This window comes from Hipposideros armiger, unplaced genomic scaffold (assembly GCF_001890085.2).
Source record: "Hipposideros armiger isolate ML-2016 unplaced genomic scaffold, ASM189008v1 scaffold_163, whole genome shotgun sequence".
Classification (NCBI taxonomy): domain Eukaryota; kingdom Metazoa; phylum Chordata; class Mammalia; order Chiroptera; family Hipposideridae; genus Hipposideros; species Hipposideros armiger.
Genome location: NW_017731513.1, coordinates 2,457,349 through 2,477,400, shown reverse-complemented (window position 1 = coordinate 2,477,400; position 20,052 = coordinate 2,457,349). Strand labels below are relative to the sequence as shown.

General features: G+C 47.1%; 1 protein-coding gene across 1 annotated transcript in view; it reads left to right on the top strand.

Annotated features, from left to right (window-relative positions):
- LOC109387589 (uncharacterized) overlaps positions 1–20,052 on the top strand; it is a 227,991-nt gene that overhangs the window by 135,735 nt on the left and 72,204 nt on the right. The gene's annotated exons all lie outside the window — the stretch shown is intronic.

Genomic DNA, 20,052 nt, shown 5'->3' with positions numbered 1-20,052 from the left:
CCACCTAGTATTTTGAAATTAAGTAGCTATAAAAGTTTACATGAGAGATCAAGACTAAAAAGGAATGACTCATTTCCACTAGAATTCCAATTAAGGCTCTGTCTCTATAATAAAAAATAAATTAAAATATATTAACTGCAAGAACAAAAGAAGGCAGCATTTAACATATATTTTGGGCTGACTACATCCCAGGAATTCTTCTATATTGTATTAAAATTTTTATCACAATAACCTTGATAATATGAACAGAAATAGGTTAGAATGTGCTAAAAATAAAAAAATTGATTTTCAGTTAAATTCTTTTGAAAGCACTTGAAATATATTGAAAAGAATATTATATTCTTTCAAACTCCAATAATGTAAAAGGCTGTGGTGTATCTCTACTCACAAACTCATCCCAAGAATTCAGTCATATTGTGAGAAACACTGCCTGTCATGTGTTGTGACTGTTATGAGTTTAGTCAGAAGAACATTGTTCCTATTTGCTGACTCGCAGTCAGGAACCACGGTCCATTCATTTAGAACCAGAGGTGCTAATTGATAGCACGCCTATGCTGGTCTCAATGACACATCATTGTCATCAGACAGTGAGAGGACCTCTGAGCTTGTTCACATGTGCCCTGATGGGCTGTGGAGGAGGTTTAGAAATACCATTTATTATGGGTTGAAATGTATCCCCCAATAAGATATGTGGGTGTCCTCCCCCCACCTCCCATACCTGTAAACTTACTCGGAAGTAGGGTCTGGGCAGATGCAGTCTAGTCCAGATGCAGTCATACTCCATGACCTTCTAAGAGGGAAAGGGACATGGGCAAGACCATGTGGTGACAGGGCAGAGGCTGGAGGGCTGCAGCTTCTGGCCATAGAAGCCACCAGAGCTTGGGACAGGCAAAGAAGGGCCCCTGCAGACGTGAGAGGGAGTGGGCCTCACGCACGGCTTCACTTTGGCCTTGGACCCCCTCCTTTGTGTGAAGCCACATGGCTGAGGCCCTTGTCACCACAGCCCCCCAAAATAGCACAGATTGCAGGGGAGAAGGTGGGGGAGCCTGTCAGCCATTTGGCACGTGAGGCCTGGAACAGTTTGGTTTCGTGCTATTCTTCTCCGACCTCAGAGACCTGCACAGCTTCTTAGGGGCGTGTAAGTTATAACGAGGTAATACTGATTTCGTTTTAAAAATGTGCTCACACTTCTTGAGGTCTTTGGGCATCTTCGTGGTTTCTGCATTTACCCCGAGGACACAGATGTCCACTGGCTGAGTTCTCTTCAGTTCTGGAAAATTCTCAGAGGCCTGTGACGGTCGCTTATCTCCTTGTATGCCCACTCCATTGTCACCTGGCACTGCATCATAAGCAGGGACAAGACTTGTGGACACAGTAGAACACTCTCCGTGGTCGCGGCGGTGGCTCTGCCCACCCGCCTGAGCCCTGGCGTTGGTCCGGTGACTTGCGCTTTGTGCCTGGTGTTGGCTGTCGCTGTGTCTGTGTATCTGGGCTGGCTCCTCACATGTCAGGGCCTGGTGCTCTGGTCGCTGCCTCAGGACGACCTCAGCTGGGACAGCTGGTACCTGTGTCTCACCTCCCACCATCCAGGACTGCCCAGCCGCCCTCCTGCATTCACAGAACTCAGGAGAGACACAGAAAGTGCGAGCACTTTGCAGGTCACGGTCTCACAACCCCTTGTGGGAGGATCGGCCGAGGCAGGTGTGAGGGTCCTGAGCCAGGGATGGCAGGTAGCGGGCATTACAGAGCTGGGTCCTCCAAACGGACCTCTGGTGGCAGAGACTGTTGCAGATGCTGTCCCAGATCTTGATGAAGTCTGCAGAGAAGACAGTTTCCTGCACACAGCAAGGAGCAGCTTGTGCCCGTACGCCTAGATTTGTTGACCAAACTAAGAAGCTTATGCGTGGCAACATTTTGCAAATCCCGTGTCCAGAAAGCAAGCCAAAACAACTAGGCCAGCACTTTTGTGGTCAACTTCAGTCATTAGTGATCATTTTTTGTCGCAAAGGGGGGATGTTCAGGGGAGAAAATTCCAAATTTGGAAATGGACAAAAGGAAAAACACCATCTTTCCACGGTTCAGTCTCAGAGGTCCACCTGAGGGTTTGCTGACCGTTCAAGATGATGTGGTTTGTTTGACTCACTATTTCCTGTGGGTTGGGGCATCTCACACCTCTGTGAGGTTAGCTGTTAACTTACAGAAAACACAATAATAATGCAAATGAATTTTGTCTAGCAGAAATGCAAGTGCTTTTTTCATGGAAGAGTTTACAAGATAAAGTTTGCAGTATTAGTTCCCTAGAGGGCATTAACCGGTTTTCCATATTATTCTGCAATTTCATCCCAGCCTTCTTTATTTTGGTGGTTACAAAGACATGTGTCTCCTTTGAACCAGATTTGCCACCTCGCTAATTCCCTCAGCCATGTGTTAAATAAATCTTTAACAAGTAGTTAAAAATTAACCAAACAAGAAAACTAAATACTTCCCAGAAGTGGTTCTAATCACCAAAGCTGTGAAATAACCGTGAGCCTTGAGTTCCCCACTTGCAGAAACACCCATTCTGACCACAGACCTTTCCTGATCCGGGTACAGTGGAATTTCTTTTTCTTTAAAGGTTTTTTTATTGGGAAATTGGGGAAAGGGAACAGCGTTGGGGAATCAGGGAAGGGGAACAGACAAGTTGCTGTCCTTTTGTTCTTCAGTCTAGTTGTGGAAGATGTCGCTTGACTGGCCCAAGTTGGTATTATCATTGAGCTCTTCTCGGGTGAGGCAGATCAGTCACTGGCCACTGGGCGGCTGGTCACAGCAGCTCACGAAAGCTCACGCCAGCTGCCGGCCAGCCCCACTGCAGCCTATGCCGTCACCGGCGACTCATGGCAGCCCAGCTCCAGGTGGAGCTGTTGTTCACCATCTTAGCTGTAGAGGGCGCAGCGTCACTGGCTCTCATGTGGGATCTGAACTGGGGCCCTGCTGCTCAGTGATGGTGTCCCAAGCCAACTCTTAACCAATGCACCACTCGGCCAGCCCAAAACGCACATTTGTGGACTTACCTGAGTGCAAACACCGAGCCCCTGACTCCTGTCCTGTTTGCAGCACACTCACTCCCTATGACACTTTCTCCTAAATGACCGACTTACAGAACTTCTTCCCATCTGTGTGTGCCCCGTCCTGTTGCCCATAAAGTCGGCGAGCCCAGAGTGGGTTTCTTTGGTCAGGGAGGTCTTCATTATCTGTGCTTTATCACCTCACAGGGAGCGGTTCCAAGACACACACATTGGTACCTGCTGTGCAGTTTCCAGGCACGTGGCCTAATTGAAATAAAAAGGCTTTTCAGTGGTACAGACCTGTGTTTGAATCCCAGGATTCCGCAGGCAAGCTCTTCACCTCTTTAATTTTCCACCTTTTTTTCCTGAAAAATTGTTGTAAAAGCACCACTACATAAGACTGTTTGGAGGACTGTGTAAAATAATCTATGTAAAATATCTGATGGTCAATAAATCGTGGTCTCTTCTCTCCTACAACACAGGAGCATGTGGTTTGAGACCTCCCTCCAGCCCTCAGCAAAAAGCCCATTTTCCTCACGCGGCTGGGACTGTATTTTGAAAAACCACCACCAGTAGCCTCTCAGAGTGAATCTGTATGTGCCCATAACAAACCTGCCTCCATCTGGGAATCCAGGGTCCTGTAGCTTAGAAGGGAGCCCCATAAGCACAGTTAGGAATGGACTGACGTGGCCACCTTGAAAGATTGGCCAATGTCTAGTATTCGACTGAAATGCATTAATTTGGAAAACTGAACTGAATTAATCTAGAGAAATGCCAAGTGTGGGGTAATTCTGAGCAAGGGCATCCCCTAAGTCGCTTTTCCTCTTCCCTCCCGGGTTACTCAGCAGGAGCTCTGGGAGGAAGTGGTCTGGTCACCTGCTACCAACGTCCCTGGCATTCCTGTTATTAGTGAATTGGTGACGAAGGATGAAAATCGGGGAGTTTGTTGGTTTAGATTTGGGACTCTAAGCATAAACTGACCAAAGAGCCGTGACACATTTAACCAGTCAACTCAAACATGCGACTGGATTGATTGCTGCCACCAGATGGTGACTGGTTGCTGTCACCACTGCCCAAGAGTCTGTGTCACGTGGTGGCTTCAGCACAGCATCAACACTTTGTCAGTAAGAAAACCAACACATCCTGTCTAAGTAAAGAAGCTCCCTTAGAAAAAAATTCTCACCGTGTTGTATGGTCTCCAAGAAAAAATATCCAGTCAGGGGTGCTTCAGCATCGTTTTCTTCAGCCATCCAGTTCAGGGCAAGAGTTCAAAGAAAGTACCTGTTACAATGTTAGACACTTTCTGACAGACTGGAAAAAAACCATTCCAACCCAGATTTTACATTTGATTAGCTGCCATATCGAGCAATGGGCTAGTTTAGCTTTTCATCTAAATGTTCTTGTTTGAAAGAATTTTTGCTGCCATTTGGGTATTCATGGGAAGAATATACCTAAATTTCTCAGTGGGCAACAATTTGTTTTGATAACATGACCTTGTACTGAATGGGGAGGTCTATCTTTGAGATGTAACTTGAACTCAAAAGTTTCTAAATACATGTGATAGGCGCTTTTCCAAAAGACAATCTTTATCATTCCTTCGAGAAAAGAATCAACAGATACTGGGCCCTTGTCATTGGGATACATTTTAAAATAAGAAAATCACTTTAGTTTGGAATTTTGTTTTCAGTGTAACCAAAATCTGATGATGCAGCAGTGTTAGAAAATTAGCCATGTAAAATTTGTTCATACATATGACTAAATCAGTCCTCTGATGTTTTCTTTTCAATCCGTTTTATATCTTCCTTGTCCAAGAAATACCCCTTGGTAAAGCTGGAAATTAGAGTACATACTTACTCCTAGAAGAACTAAATGTCACTCCATATTTGATCCTTGATTTTCCAAGAGAGTACTGGATTCATATAATTATACTTTTAAAATAAATATAATGTGTTACATATGCATCAAAGTGATATTCATACCTTTTGTGAGAGTTACTAGAAATCCACAAACTAGAAAAGTTGTAAAGCCACGTGTTCCTCTTTTGTTTTTTATTTTAAAACATGATGCTGTGTGTTTGTAGGACAAGCAGGGAAAGCAGGTGGACAAGATAATTTTTTTAAAAAGCTGATGTCTTTACCTCCCCATGACACAGACTTTGTAATTACTCTACCTTGTGTACATAACCTGGGCTGTGATCGGAGGTTACAAATTCTGCAGGTCATTCTGAAATTCAATCCCGGTGTCCTCTTCCATGTCGGTTATGAAGCTTAGAATCCACTTGTTTCTCTGAGAAGTGTGGTCTGAGATTAATTTCTAGCAAAGCGAAAAAAAAAAAAAGACAGCAGGCAGCCCTGGGAAAGTATTGTTTCCCCGATGTGACTCCTAATGGCAATGGTTGATGCCAACGCGTCTTTACGACATAAACTCTGACCAGCAGGAGTCAACATTCTGGAAAGCAGCACGGAGCAGATGACTCCTGAATATCAAGGGTCCCAAAGCTTGGTGCCCGTTGATTGAATTCAGCTGTGGTTCCACCTGGAGGTCATTGTTATTAGATGGCTGAGGGATGTTAGACTATGGCCATCGCTATGTGTGGGAAATATGGTACATTTTAAATGCGTTTTTCTACACTCCTACCTCTTCCACTACTCTCTCCCCCTCCTTCTGACATACAAGAAAAACACATGCTTATAAACATCTATTGATTTCAGAAGGATATTTAATAAAATTGAACGTCTGCTTCCCCTGTGGTTCTCCTCATTCTACTCTTAGGAATATTAAAAACTTGACATAATTCCATGTCTTTCACAGGCGTCAAAGATATTTGCCCTAGTTTATTCTTCGTCTTGACTTTGTTGTGATATAAAACTTTTATTTGTTTGTAGTAAAACATATTAGTCTTTTCCTTTGTAGCTTTCTGGGTTGATATCATACCTAGGACAGCCTTTGATTATGAAACAGTGTGCTCATATCTTTCCTGTTATTTATGGTTTTATTATTTGAATTTATAGCTTTAATCCAGCCAGAATTTTATTTGATTGTTTTTCTTCTTTTTTGTTTTGGGAGGCCTGAGGACAGGACTTATTATTTTTTCTTAAATTAGTGTCTAGCCAGCTGTCCTATCGCCTTTATTTTACTTTTTAAATATCACAACATTCTCTCCTTTAAGCTTGAAAAAAGCAGAACAAAGCTTTCTATGGTCACTATATCGACTCTTCTATTTTTTGATCTACAACAGAAGTTTGCCGCATCTCAGTGGTATTGATAAACACAACTCCAGGGGAAGCTGTCATAGACGAAGGAATTTAGAGCATATTCAATCTGCTTTTCATTTGAAGTAGAATGCTCTTGTGATTTATTTAAAAGTGCAGTAGAATGGTTGAGGAGAGCGTTTGATGGAGAATTTGTTGACAACTGAATTTTTATAAAGTCATAAAATGACAGACCCTTGGTTATAGGAAAATCTTTTTGTCCAGTTGGAAGATAAAGCACAGCAGACAGTTTCAGGATTCAATAATTTTAAACCAACCATAACACTGAAGCTACACAAGGAATATGTGTTCCATGAAAGCTTCAGCTACACCCTGAGTCCTAGCCGTTGCCCACAGGCCAGGTGATGAGGGGAGCAGACTCTGTCCTGGCTCCAAACATGGGCCTCGGGAGAAGCCAGTCACCCATCCGTGCCTGCGACTTGAGGAACAATCAGAATGGTGTGATTGCCTAGAACTGCTTTACGAAATAAGATATCCTTTCTCTGTTCCTCATCTAGTCCTGCCTCCTGCCTCCTTGCTTGTGAACTTTTCTGTTTTTAAATTTTATTAAATGTATTGGGGTGACATTGGATAGTAAAATTACATAGGTTTCACGTATACAGTTCTGTAATACATCATCTATATATTGCATTGTGTGTGCTCACCACCCAGAGCCAAGTCTTCTTCTGTCACTGTATATTTGACCCCCTTTAACTCCCTTCTGTGTAGCCCCCACCCCTTTTCCCTCTGGTAACCACTAAACTGTTGTCCTTGTCTGTGAGTTTTTGTTTCTTTGTTTTTTTTGTCTTGTTTTTTTGTTGCTTTCAGTTTTATGTCCCATGTATCAGTGAAATCATATGGTTCTCGACTTTTTCTGTCTGGCTTATTTTGCTTAGCATGATAATCTCAAGATCCATCCATGTTGTCACAAATGGCACTGTTTTATCTTTTCTTATGGCAGAATAGTATTCCATTGCATATATATACCACATCTTCTTTATCCAATCATCTATCAAAGGACACTTTGGCTGTTTCCACGTTTTGACCACCATGAATAATGCTGCAGTGAACATAGGGGTACATATATCTTTACAGATAAATGTTTTCAAAAATTTCAGGTAGATACCCAGAAGAAGGATTGCTGGGTCGTATGGCAATTCTATTCTTAATATTATGAGGAACCTCATTAGTGTTTTCTATAGTGGCTGCACCAATCTGCATTCCCACCAGCGTGTATGGGGGTTCATTTTTCTCTACAGCCTCTCCAACACTTGTTATTATTTGTCTTATTGATGATAACCATTCTAACAGGTGTGAGGTGATATCTCATTATGATTTTGATTTGTATTTCCCTAATAGCTAGAGAAGTTGGGCATTTTTTCATATGAGTATATCTGTTGGCCGTTTGTTGCTCTTCTTGGGAGAAGTGTCAGTTCAGGTCCTCTGAGCATTTTTTAATTGGATTGTTTTTTGTTGTTTTTGAGTTGTATGAGTTCTTTATATATTTTGGATATCATCCCCTTATTGGAGGTGTCGTTTACAAGTATCTTCTCACATTCAGTTGCTTGCCTCTATTTTGTCGATAGTTTCTTTTGCTGTGCAGACCTTTTTAGTTTGATATAGTTCCATTCATTTATTTTTGCTTTTACTTCCCTTGCCTTTGAGGTCAAATTCATAAAATCCTCTCTGAACCCAAGGTCCATAAGTTTAGTACCTATGTTTTCTTCTATGCAATTTATTGTTTTAGGTCATATCTTTAGGTCTTTGATCCATTTTAACTTTTGTGTATGGTGACAAATAGCAGTCTAATTTCATTCTTTTTGCATGTGTACTTCCAATTTTCCCAGCACCATTTATTGAAGAGGCTTTCTTTTCTCTATTGTATGTTTTTGGCTTCTTTGTCAAAAAATATTTGCCCAGGGCCGGCCGAGTGGCGTGTTGGTTAAGAGTTGGCTTGGGACGTCAGCTCTGAGAAGCAGGGCCCTGGTTCGGATCCCACATGAGGGCCAGTGACACTGCCCTCTACAGCTAAGATGGTGAACAACAGCTCGACCTGGAGCTGGGCTGCCGTGAGTCGCTGGCAACAGCGTAGGCTGCAGTGGGCTGGCCGGCACTGGGCGTGAGCTTTTGTGAGCTGCCATGAGCCTCTGTGAGTGGCCGTCCACAGGCTGGTGAGTGACTGCCTCACCCGGGAAGAGCGCAATGATAATACCAACATGGGCCAATGAAGCGATGTCCTCCACAACTAGACTGAAGAACAGAAGGACAGCAACTTGTCTGTTCCCCTTCCCCGATTCCCCAATGCTGTTCTCCTCCCCCAATTTCCCAATAAAATCTTCAAAAACAAACAAACAAAAAATTATTTGCTCATATAATGTGGGTTTATTTCTAGGTTCTCAGTTCTGTTCTATTGGTCTGTGTGTTTGTTTTTCTGCCAATACCACGATGTTTTGATTATTGTCGCTTTGTAGTATAATTTGAAGTCAGCGAGTGTGATGCCTCCAGTCTTGTTCTTTTTTCTCAGGATTGCTTTGGCTATTCAGGGTCTTTTGTGGCTCCACACAAACCTGATGATTTTTTTTGTTCTATTTCTTTAAAACTTCTGAGGAAATTATAGGTGCTAAAATGGTTTTCTCAAGGACCAGGGGCCAGATAATCTGTAGCTCCAATGAATCTGGTCACAGAGAAATAAGTAGGTCAAAAATAAATCACTGCCCATTGCAACTAATGGATTCATTCAAGATCAAGGACTAGTAATTTGGAAACTTCAAGTGTTACGATAGTGTCAGAGATGTGGAAGGGTGTAGGGTGACAGCACATGCTCTGGTGTCCAGTCTGGGTTTCCATTTGGCTCTGTTGCCTGACAACTCTGTGTTATTTATTATTTATTGGCAACCATGTCTTATTTAGTTTCTTTGGCTCTAGGTTTCCTCATCTGTAAAAATAAGGTTGTGGGGATAAATTAACACAGGTAAAGTGTTAGCATTCAATAAATTCTGGTTAATACTCTTAATTTTTGTTCTGTCAGAGGGACGCTGTTTTTTCAGAATGCATAACTTCAAGATTGAAAGCCGTAAGATAGTGATTAGAAACTAAAAGAGCTAGGAATCTCCCAGGAAGGGCAATTGAAATGATTGGGGAGATTGAGATTCTTAAACCCTGCAAGATGATGGAGTGAAAACATTGAACTCTTGTCCTAAGAGTCCAATGTGGATGAATGAGAAGGCTCAGAGATCACACAGCCACTCACATTGAAAAGGATTAACAGAGGCATTTATTCATATTCTCAATATTAGAACTATGGACGCCTATCAAACTTACAAGTCATAATTCTCGGGACTTCTGAGGGAAGCGTGTAGCACAGTAGAGTTAGTAACATTTGAGAATTTAGGTAAATTTAGAGATGAAAGACCCATATGGGGCTCGAAACTCAGTGGGCAGGTCGTGTCTCCCTCTATGCTTTCTTCACTGAGGATTTCATAAGGGGTGTTTTTATGAGGGGTGTTTCTTCTCATGTTCTTCTGTTTTTCCCTCCCGTCTCAACAGACTGGTGCTATTGCGAGAGTTTCTTAGGTCTGATGTGGTACTTCTTATAGCCTATGTGATATCAGCGTGGTTAATAAATATGTAGTAACCATAAAATCATCACATATGGTTGTAAAATTTGACAACTTATGATAATTTGGGGAACCATTGGTTCTAAACGAGCAATGATTGGATAGAATTTGAAAGCATTTCGATGGCTTTCTTGGAGTAGGAAAAAGGCTCTCATGCTGTATGTGTGATTGTCAGTGATTCTGCCACTTAAACTATATGTTTCTGCAAATGACTCCTATAGTCAATAGGCTGTGAAATAAATTGCACTTTCTGGATACTGATACTGAATAACGTAAAGGTCACTGTCATGTTAGAGACCTTTCACATCATTCATTGTGCTATAAATAGCTGGCTAGCATTTTTCCTTCCTGAAACCTAAGTTATATAAGTTGGGTTTTAAGATGTAAGTTCCATGGCAGAAGAATTAGATTGAAAACAGGATTACGCCCCATTTTGCCCCACGTCTCTTTAATTAAGGTCCTTTTTGGAGGTTTCTCTTAAAGCTAATATCTCTTCGCATCTCTGGTCATTGACAACCAGGTTTGAGGTTAGTGTTTGTGGGGTAAGCAAAACCTGTGGAGGTTCGCAGTCTTGTCTGTCTCAGGCTGTCCCCAAACACTTCCCACACGCCTGTTAGCACCCTCTCCCTGTTGCTCTGGGCACAGCTGTCCTTTCCTATAAACACTGATTCTGTTTGGTGGCAGGTATGGAGCGTGTCACTGTTGACAAGGTGTCACGGCCGCAGCATCTCCCTGCCCTGCCCAGCCGGGCCCTGACAGCTTCCCTGAGAAAGGGCACAGGGTGTGGTCAGGGCACTGACGGTCTGGGTGAGGGCGGAAGATGGGTGACAAGGGCGCATTTATGACACACAGTGAATGGCTCCAGAGCCCGGGCCAGCTTCCGTCTTTAAATCCTACTTCCCAAGAGCCACCCCTCTAACTTGTAGAAAAATCATTTATGAGTTGGTCCTGTTACCACCACGACAGTGACCCCCTTGGTGAGCGCCACCTGCTGTGAAGGTGGATTCAAGGAGGCAGGGACATGGCTTCCGGCTTTATGGGATGTAGGACCTAGTCAGGGAGATAGCCCGACAAGCACCCAGAGACTGAATGCAGACAGGCCTGGGAACAGCAAAAATCCTGCACACTCATAGGAAAGAGTGGTGTGGCGCATCGGGGAACGGAGGCAAGAGTTCAGGCTGGAGTTCGTGGAGCTTAGAAAGGGCCCATCTGTGAGCAGCATCAGGTCTGGACGGGGGCTATGGGAGATGGGAGCGTGGGGTAAGTCCACACAGCCCACAGCCTCGAGGGGTGCACATCCACTCACTTGAGGGCCCCCCCCGACCCCCGACCCCCCCAGCAGGCTGCACTGCTAGGGAGATGTGAGCAGAGGTGAGCAGAGCAGACCTGGCCTGTGCCTCTGCAGATCCGAGGACAGGTGAGGCTACAGGCAGAGCCCAGGAAGCAGCTGCCAACCTGTCTCAGTGCCGTGAGTGCTGCACAGGTACATACACAGGTGGGGGTGGGAGGTAGCTGACAAGGGGGGTGCACGTCAGGTGACCAGAACTCCCCAGAGGGGACCCAGCTAGCTTCAGACCTGAATGGTGGCAAGCAGGCAGACGGGAGAAGAGGCGGAGAGAGGGAGGCCGCCCCAGGAAGAAGCAGTGTGAGCAGCCCCCCCCCAGGATGTGGGACTCGTTTTGGGGGCTGCAGGGGAGTGAGGGAGGAAGGCATTGGTGATGGCGCAGCCGGGGCTCATCTGGTCTCTGGTCGCTCGGCGGGGTTAGCAGCGTTTGTCGATGGCTGCAGACTGAGCCCCTCAAGCAAGTTAGGTACGGAGCTGCAGCCTGGGATGCAGCCCTGAGAGCCTCACCCCGAAACTTCTATGACCTCCGAGGGGGTGGGGGTGAGGGGGGCAGGCGGCCCTGGAAGCGCTTTCTTCACTCCTGTATCTGGCTTCACTCTTTCACGTTCCAGTTAGATCAGCTGTGTGTGTTTGTTTTCCCTGCACATGGTGAGCGCCTTGTGGGCATAGACCTCCCTGTCACTGTCACCTCTCACTCACGCCCCCAGAACAAGAATTTGTTGAAGGAGTGAGTTGAGGTTAAATTGGCAATTTGACTTGGTTTCTTGGGAAAGTAATATCAGAGGGAAAAGAACAGTGGAGTAAGCAGATTTAAGCAATATGAGTTTACAAGGAACTGTTTAAACACCGAGCAGTAAATTAATCTGTATGTTAATCTATAAAGTGTACAAAATTACTTGAGCTTGTGATTTTTCAGCCTTTGAACACGCCAAACAGAACAATTTATTTTTAGATGTATTTTGGAGTGTTAGAATCAAATACTTTATTAAAATCTGTTTATCCTCTAATCGAAAAGTACTGTATGAGTTGATTGCAGCCCCGTAAGTTTGGAGTTTTACTCCAGTCAGTTTCGGTCCATGGGAACTTGGCCTGGGGACATTGGAGAGGAAGAGAGCAGGCTGTGGCCACTCTGTGGTCATGGCGATGGGTCACCTCCACGGGTCCTCTTATTATCTCTAGTGTCCTGCGGGGTGTGTGTGGCTCTTGGCCATGTAGCACTGTAAGGGAGCTGGAGAAGGACCTGCCATCATCAGGTCCTGTGTGGTTACCTGGGTGTGCACTTCAGACACACCGGTGACTTTGAGTTGCTAAAGTGCCGTGTCTAAAGTGGGAAACTTCTGAGGCTCTGTGAAGAGCTCTCGTTGTCCCTGCAGGAGTGACACATGTGGAGCAGAGTGAAGCTGAAAGGGGACTCAGGGGACGAAACAGACAGCATCCAAGTGTTTGCAGATGCGATGGGAAACGTGAGTCCATTTCCCACTGGCAAACGTGTTGAACGTGTTTGCATGGGACTGCCCAGCGCTGCCCACATCCGATTTTCAGGAAGGTCACCCGTTTCCAGGGAGCCACGGGTTACACCGCGTCGCCGTCGCCTTTGCTTTTCTCCCACGAGCCGCTTTAGACTTAGCTCCTCGGCGTTGTGCAGCTCCAGGCCCCATCTCCACATATTCCTAAAGTAAGTCCCCATCTTCTCCAGGCAGACTGACCGAGTCTCCAGTCCTTGCCCCCAAAAGAGCAAAGCTAAAAGTAGCGGTGGTCAGTTATGAAGGAGGAAATGAGAGCCCATTGTAAAAGCGAACGAGGGAGAGAGCGAAGGCCTCCAGGTAGGTTCAAGGATGGCTCTGATCCTTCCTCTTGTATGAGTGGACCATCTCCAGGGACGAAAACTTCCCGAGAGCTCTTCTGCAGCTTCTGCTGGTGCCATTGATCCGGGTCTGCCCTGGGTCCCTGCGCTGACCCTCTGGGAAGCCTCCCGCGGGTATTCACTCCAGGGCTGGGCCTCCAGAGACGCTGCGGGAAGTCTGGGGTACACCTGGCACTTGTCATTTCAACAAACTCCACAGGAGATCCGGGTTCCAAACCCTGCCCGTGACCTCAGCGGGTCTGACTCAGCTGTGCTCCTCCATCTTGAATGCCATGGCCTCTGCCAAGATGCTTCCTGTCCGCTGCTCCTGAACTCAACACAAAGATTTATCCTCCTTTCTCCTGTCTGTTGGCAACAGCATAACAGTGTCTGCATCTTCCAGGCTGGACTCGCCTGGCTTTGCTTCCTGTGGAAGGAAGTAGGGGACTTATTGTGCTGGACAACATACACTGGAATCCTGGGGCCGCGTGGCTCCCCCTCAGGACAGCTGGGGCACACCGCTCCTCTGTCCCAGCTCACCCCTCTTTCCCTTTGACTCTGCCCCAGCTCACCCCACCGCCTCGTCAGGAGGTACAGGAGTTACAAACAGGAGAGGTATTTGGGGTGTGAAGCGCTCATCTTATAAGTATGTGCCTTTCTGTCCCACCGTGTGGACACGGTGACACATCCGAGTGTTGGCACAGGACGCCGCTAAGCCATAGGGCTCTGTAGGCCGGAAAAAGTATAACTGTCGGTCTCCGGTGGCATGGGTTCTAATCACTTCTGTGATTATTTATTACTATTATTTTTCATTCTCTTCCACTACTGTCACTAATCAGTCTCATCTGGGTGACCAGTGTCCTGCATTGTCCAAGACTGAGGGCTCCAGGATACGCACTTTTAAAGCCGGACATGTCCCAGGCAAACTGGAACAAATTGGTCACCCTCGTCTCAGACCTTCTTTTCGGCTGCATTTTCCTTACTTTTCATGAAAAGTGTAGTGTCCTATCTCACAGGGAAAATAGAGGCTATCAGGTGGGAAATTTCTCAGCTTCTGCCTGACCCCCTGGAAAATACGTGCCTGGCGATCTGGCTCCCTTGTTACCGTTTCTTTCTGCTGTGCCTCCTCCCTCTTCATGTCCTGAGCTCTCCCCCGCCGGCTTAGCGCTGGGACATTTCTGAGTCCCAGCACACTCAGGAAGGTGCCCCTACGTGACCCTGAACTTGGCAGAGGCTTTCTCGCAGGCCCACCCTTTGTAACATATCACAGAGCGTGACCCAGCCCAAGCTGGCTTCACACTGCTGTCCTCCTTCACGGGGTCCCTCCTTCTGTGGAGTCCCCCCCTCTGCCCAGCCAGGAGTCCCTCACCTTCCACTGGGGAGGGCTCTCTGAAGGACGCTGCTGTCCCCACGGGCAGGCGGATCACCCACCTCTGTCTTTGTTCCTGACAGCCCTTCATTCTTCAACAATGTACGCGAGTTCAGGCATTTCCCATCTCGCATGCAACACGCACTCTCCCCGCACTCTGGCTGTCCTCGGCCACCTCTTGCCCGTCTCTCTCCTCCCTTCCTGAGGATTCAGCCTGAAACACAAAAATGCTTTTGCTCCTTCCTTTCCGCATGGATCGTGGCATCCTTGTCTCTTTGGCGCGCTCCCAAGGCGTTCCCTTTTGCAGCCAACCAGGTGGTCTGACCTGTATTTTAGGGCCAGTCACGCCTCTCTCTTGACTCAGTTCCATATGGATTTTCTACAAGAACCGCGGTCTCAGCGCTGACTGCATCCTCTCCCAGCTTCTCCGTCCCAAACATCTTATGTTGATGACACAGTCATCGACGGCACATCTCTTCACATTCCTTAAGTCCCACTCTTTCTGTCTCCCTATGAACGGGCTCTGAACCTTTGAAACTGTATTTGAGCAAAGTCCACTAAAGTCATTGCTTCTAGCTTGGCCTCCTTCAGCCAGCTCTCACACTGCTGCCAAAGTGATCTTTCTAGAACATAAATCGGCAAGTTGTGGCTCCGACACTGGGTTCCTGAATGCGACGGACCTGGGTTTATATGCAGCTCCAACACGGTCAGGCCTACCTGCCCCGGCCTCACTGCCCCGCTGCTGAACTGGGGTTACTATATCTGCCCACATCAGCACATGGCCCCACAAGCCTGCAAAGCAGCAGTGCTGAGTACAAGCTTGCTGCTGTTACCCTGATTCCTCTTCTTACTGTCATCGTTGAGGCGTGTTACGGCTCTTCCTGACTGAATTTCTTCAGTGTTTCTCTGCTGGGTGTAAGAAAAAGTCTTAACCTTGGGTGGCAGAACCCAGTATGATGGCGCCTGGTTGGCCTCCACCGCCATTTGCTGCTGCTCTCCTGTCTCACCTCTCCTCCAGTCATAGTGAATTATTTACGGGGTTTCCAACAGCACTCTTTCTTTCTCTACTTCGTACATTTTTAAATGCTTCTTGGTTTTGATAATGTGCTGAGCTAAATCCAATGCAGTCTTCAGAATTCAGCTCTGCTCCACCTTCCCCACAGAACTTCCCCTCCCCCGCTCCTGTCATGCATCCAGTTTGCCCTGATTTCTGTGCACTCACGACTGTGACACCACGTCACTCAGCTGTCAGCACCACCTTCCCCAGCAGCCTGCGAGTGTCTTCTAGGCACCAACAGTTGTGACTTATCTTTGCATCACCAGTTTCCAAGCCAGTACCTAGCACATAGTAGGTGACACTCACATGTTGAATGAGATGAAGTTGCAAATATTCGTAACGATAATGACCCAGCATGGAGCTGGTGTAATGCATAAAGTAATAAATAAAAATTTAAAGACAATGAAATGCCGATGTGAGCGCTGCACTTGTATAAGAAGCTACACAGTACTTCTAAGTGTACATTATATTTAACACACTGTGGACGGGTGACACAGGTTTGCGTCTATACATTTAAATGCCCCGTCCTCAATGTGTTAAGTGCTACGTAACTTATGAGAAGCTAGAGGCTGGACTTTATGTTGTTTGGAAAGCTTCAAGGAGAGGGAAGTATTTGAAGCAGCACGTGACTGTGCTGGTTAATGACGGACACCACCCAGACATGTGCATTTGACTCTGGTGCAGCCATGGCTCCTGGGCCACCAGCCTGTGCAGCATGTCACTGCACAAAGCAACACAGGATAAACAGCACACGAGGAAAGGGCGCCATCGAGGCGTGGGCAAGTGCTGCCCGCACAGCACGCACACTGTCCTATAACCAACTATTTTGTACGTGGAAAGAGTGCAGTCTGGACTCACAATGAAACGTGTAGTATAGAAGGCTCATCCACCAGTGGTGTAGTCACTTGTCACCCAGTATCATGCCTGTATGTCACTGTGGGTGCCGTGCTTGTGTACGACTGGTAGTGCGGGGGTGTGTGCTTACACCAGCATGGTCAGAACGTGGGGAATGTGTTGTGTGTGATGTGACCATGGCCACAACATCGTCACTCGGCCACAGGAATGTGTCAGCTCTATCATCTCCTGGGAACACTTGCGGATGCACCTGTCGTTGGCCGAAACATCCTGTGCCACCTGCTTGCCTGTGATTTGATTAGGCAGAAGTGACAGAAGGAGATTCTAGGCCCTGGTGCCATGGGAACCAAGGCACAGGAGGAGGCGGTACCTCTGTAGTGTCAGCTGAGTCATTGCTGAGTGCTCAAGCACCAAGAGTAGGGCCAACAGTGACCCCCAGTGTGGCACATCCTAGGGGCTCGGCCAGTCCCTGTGGGCAGCTTGCTGACATCGGACCACGTGTGTCAGGGAGGGGGCAGTGCCTTTCTCTAAATTATTGTAGTAGATATTCTGAATATGCACTTGTTTTCCCTGCCCAAAATGCTTCTTTGAAAACCACTACCCATGAACTTTCAGATGCCTTCTTCACCAGAAAGTCAGACGGCCTTGCTTCTGACATGCAAAGTAATTGAACAGGAAGTAAAACAAGAGATGGAAACGTGCTGCTGTTATCACATTCCCATCACTTGAGGCCACTGACCTGATCGGTGGGTAAATGGTGTTACTGAACACTCAGTTTGCAGCACCAGCCAGGTGGCAGCTCAGTGGCACGCAGTAGTGTCCCCAGGCTCTGGTGTGTGTCCCAAGTTGGTGACGGACTCAGCCATGTGGTGAGATGATCCCAGGTCCATGAATGAAGAGTTGGAAATGGGAGTGGCTTCCTCACTATTACGTGGAACAACCTACTCATTAATCTTTTGCTGTGTCCCTGCCGCTTTGGGCTCTCCTGGTTGGAGGTCCCTTGCTCTACACCCGTGTGTCTCCCGTGATGCTGATGTGTGTGGCTTGTCACGCGAGGGCTTACCTAAGTTTCAGATGCATCTCCTTGGGAATGATATTTAAGGGACACAAACACCAAGGTGAGAATGACACTCAATCTGGAAGATTCCTCCTTCACTTCCTGCCACCAACTGGGCACTGATACCTGGAACCCGGACTGAAAACCTGGCCATGTCCATGCATCGTCACTGGTCCCCAGCACTGGCTGCCACTTAGACCAAGTGGCTCAGCGTTTCCTCTTCCCCCAAAGCCACTGGGATCGGCACTTTGGACTCAGATACTGAGTGACTCCATTGAGGTCAGACTTGTGTCTTCCCTCCCAGGTTGGGAGAGAGAAAAAAATACTTCCTTCTCTTCCTTTTCTTAATTTTTCAAGACAGCTGGACTGTTGCCCAGGCATATTGGCAGATCACACCCCTAATTTATGCAGGAGACGATGAAGCCCCATCCGAGCCGATGATTTTTAGTGCATAGAAGCATATGGAACCAAAAAGTGCCAGACCCAGCTTTGCACTCCAGGAATGTGTGGGAGGGCTTTCCAGCCCTCACGGGGTGATGAAAAAGGAGACACGAGTGAAAATCATGAAACGGCCTAAGTTTCCTTTCATTACCCTCGCGTTCGTGTATTTTAGGACCTATTTCCAAAAAGAATATATTTACGAAAAATGTAAGTATAATGCATTGCTTAAAATGTGCCATGCATCCTGCTATTTAAAGGGATTTCTTTATTTTTAGGAATTTTTCGTAAGGCCTTCTTTAAAGAATCCAATGGATATTATCCCGTGTTTTTGACATTTCCCCTCTATACCCATAGTAATCTCATGAAATTATTGTGCAGTTGAGTACTATATAATTCAATGAGAATTTTTCACTTAATTTGAAACAATGGGGGCTGTAAGTAAAGCGAGCCTTTGTTTTCCACCTTGAATGCAATGCTGATTTCTCCCCTGCTCTAACTGGTGAATGCACAGCACAGAAGGGGTCTTGGGTTTCCCTGGACACATTTCACAGACAGGCTCTCACAAGATCCCTAGTTAATGGGGCAAATCTGTCCCCTGGAGGTTACACCTAGTCTTGTCCTAGACATAAATTTAAATATGTTGCCACGGTTCCAAGTATTAAGCATGTTTTTATTAAAACAAATGTTCCCATCCACTCAAGCAGACAAAGGCATTGAGCCTGAGCGGGGACACAAAGCCCCCATCAATCAAGATGGGAGAACTTCCCAGATTAAAATGATCTTTCAGTCTACTTGTTTATCCACATTTTTATGTATAATAATGTGACTCTTGATACAAACATGGTATTTACTTGCAAACGTCCCCGTGACATTCTGTGGCCTTGAAGCATGTCGCCGCTCGTCAGTTTATTACTCCTGCCCACGACTCTCTGGTTTTCCTCCAGGAAAGACCCCTCCTCCCTTTACAGCCCTTTGCTTTACCTGGGGCTGGTCTTCTAGCTTATTAAGGAAGCGTATGGTGGCACTGATTGGTCAGGGATGGTCACGTGACCCCTAAGAATGCGCGTCAAGGACCTGATTCAGCCAATCAGCACATAACATCCCCTATGGTGGTGCTGCTTGGTCAGGGATGGTCACGTGACCCTTGAGCGTCAGAGGTGAGGATGCCTGGATAGACTCTGTTTTCCTATTGGATGTGAGCCTTCGAGGAACAGTGACCATTATGGGGGCGGGGAGGAGGCTGCAGCTGCTTTGCAGCCACGTGGAAAATGGAGCCAGCTTCAAGGCGGCCCCTCCAAAGAGTGGGAGACGAAGCGAGTGGCTTTCGGCACCATCGTTTCAGTCCTCGGGCCGTGGACGAGGGTAGGCCTGGACGCCCAGGTCCGGACTGCCTGTGATTGGAGACAGAAGCCCTCTCCTCCCTCCTCCGTTGGCTTCAGTGCTTCTCACCCGCAGACATATTTCTAACGGGGACATTCACCCAAATTAATGGCACTGCCTTTCTCACTGGGACGAGAGAGGGACTTCCGGGAGCTTGCAGCCCCCGAGGGAGCACCTCCCCCCACACACTCACCCACTGTTCCACTGCATGAGGGTCACTCGTGGGCTGATAAAGAAGCAGAGGTTGGGGGAGCGGGACCGAGAGGCTTCCCAGAAGGGTGGCACTTAAGTGCCGAGCCCGCGTGGAGCTCACCCACCTACCTTCGATTTCCTCCGGGAACTTCCAGGAGCCTTTTGGAGGGTGTCCTGACGTGCTGCGCGTGCTGCGTGATCATCGGAAGGTGAGGGTGGCGGGAGCATTTCCACCTAGCACGCCGGCCTTGGACCGGCCGCGTCATTGGCTGGTGGCACTCGGCCGGCGGGGGTGGGCCTTCTGGGCGAGGCGCTCCTCTCCCAGGCGATTCCCAGGAGGTGCCGCTGGGAGCAGGGCAGCGCTGGGGCAGGCGGCCGTTGTGGGCTTTTGTACAAAACCAGGAGACAGGGTGCCATTTCTACATGAGTGTGACAATAGTGACGAAGAGAGCGGTTAAGTGTAGGTGACATTTAAAAAGCCGGAAGGACAGGACCAGATGATGGGTGGGATACAGATAAGGGAAGTGAGCCCAGATCGGCTGCCAGCTTTGGGCTTGGACAAGGTCGTTTTGTGTGCAGTCTCTCCTCCATCTGCCCCCCT